General features: G+C 57.3%; 1 long non-coding RNA gene across 1 annotated transcript; it reads left to right on the top strand.

The window, feature by feature from the left end:
• On the top strand, window positions 1-1,451 carry LOC124233225 (uncharacterized). Its single transcript, XR_006887005.1, has 3 exons — window positions 1-37; window positions 390-653; window positions 1,194-1,451. It is a non-coding gene; the product is annotated as an uncharacterized LOC124233225 (long non-coding RNA).
• Window positions 1,452-1,502: the final 51 nt, after the last annotated feature.

Raw genomic sequence — 1,502 nt, 5'->3', positions numbered from 1 at the left:
GGGCAGGAGAGGACCTCGGCCACGCTGACCGTCAGGGGTAAAGACCACATGTACCCACATGGACCAGAGGCTCGGCGTCTACATGTTTCCACCATGTGTCTCTACCTTTTCCCATGTTGGGTTCTGTGTGCATCTGTTTCTCTCCATGTGGGGTCCCTGGGTCTCTCCCAGCTCACATCTCCCCTTCCGATCTGTGTCCCGATGTTCATGTCCTGCCCTTGTGTCCTCTGTTCCTCTCCTTCCATTTGCCTCCCTCACCATCTGTGCCTCTGTTCACTCATTCATGCCGTGGCCCTTGGCAGTTTTTGTGGTTGTTGTGGGTGTCCTTGTCCTGGACACAGAGTCCCCCAGAGAGTGAGATGTTCTCCCTGACTTCATGGCCATTGCAGCCCTGCCCGCCAAGTTCACCAAGGGTCTGAGGAAGGAAGAGGCCACAGAGGAGGCCACGGCCACACTGCGTTGTGAGCTGAGCAAGGTGGCCCCCGTGGAGTGGAGGAAGGGCTCTGAGACCCTCAGAACCGGTGACAGAGTCGCCTTGAAGCAAGACGGGGTTGTATGTGAGCTGGAGATCCGTGGCCTGGCCTTGGTGGATGCTGGAGAGTACTCCTGCGTGTGCGGACAGGAGAGGACCTCAGCCACGCTGACCGTCAAGGGTAAAGACCATGTGTGGCTGGGCCAAACTGTGTCTTGGCATCTAATTATTGACTTTGTGACATCCATCAGCATTCATTCCATGTTCTCTCCCATCTCAGTGTCCCCCTCTTTCCATAACTCCACAGGATCCCTTCTGCCTTCTGGGCAGTTGTGGAAACCATGAGAAGCCAGCATCGGGGCCACTTCCCACCCCTCATGTCCCCACTGGTTGGGTCCTGTTGGAGTCTGTGTACTTTCCTCTGTCCTGTCGTGTCCTGCCTGTAGAGTTTTCCAGAGAATCTGATGTTCTCTGTGTGTTTCTGACCCTCCCAACCCTGCCCGCCAGATTCATACACAGCATGAGGCCTGAGGGACCACGGAATGGACCACGCCATACTGTGCACATACTGGCTGAAGGAAGTTATAGCCCAAGGCGTGTGCTCAGCACACCCAGCACGTGGCCTCTGTCCCCTTAGGTTTCTGTCATCTCTGTGCTGTCCATGTTCTGTCTCATTAGTGTGCTCAGAAAGTGTGATAGTCCATGTCGTTCTTGCTCTCAGCCCTGCCCGCCAAGTTCACCAAGGGTCTGAGGAAGGAAGAGGCCACAGAGGGCACCACGGCCACACTGCGCTGTGAGCTGAGCAAGGCGGCCCCCGTGGAGTGGAAGAAGGGGCCCGAGACCCTCAGAGCTGGAGACAGAGTCACCCTGAGACAGGATGGGGCCGTGTGTGAACTGGAGATCCGTGGCCTGGCCGTGGCGGACGCCGGGGAGTACTCCTGCGTGTGCGGGCAGGAGAGGACCTCAGCCATGCTGACCGTCAGGGGTAAAGACCTGTGTGGCGGAGCCAAGCTGTGTTTTGGTGTCCAAT

The sequence above is a fragment of the Equus quagga genome, unplaced genomic scaffold (genome assembly GCF_021613505.1).
Source record: "Equus quagga isolate Etosha38 unplaced genomic scaffold, UCLA_HA_Equagga_1.0 162527_RagTag, whole genome shotgun sequence".
Lineage (NCBI taxonomy): Eukaryota > Metazoa > Chordata > Mammalia > Perissodactyla > Equidae > Equus > Equus quagga.
The sequence above is the reverse complement of the archived record's forward strand: the minus strand, read 5'-3'. Positions and strand labels throughout refer to the sequence as shown.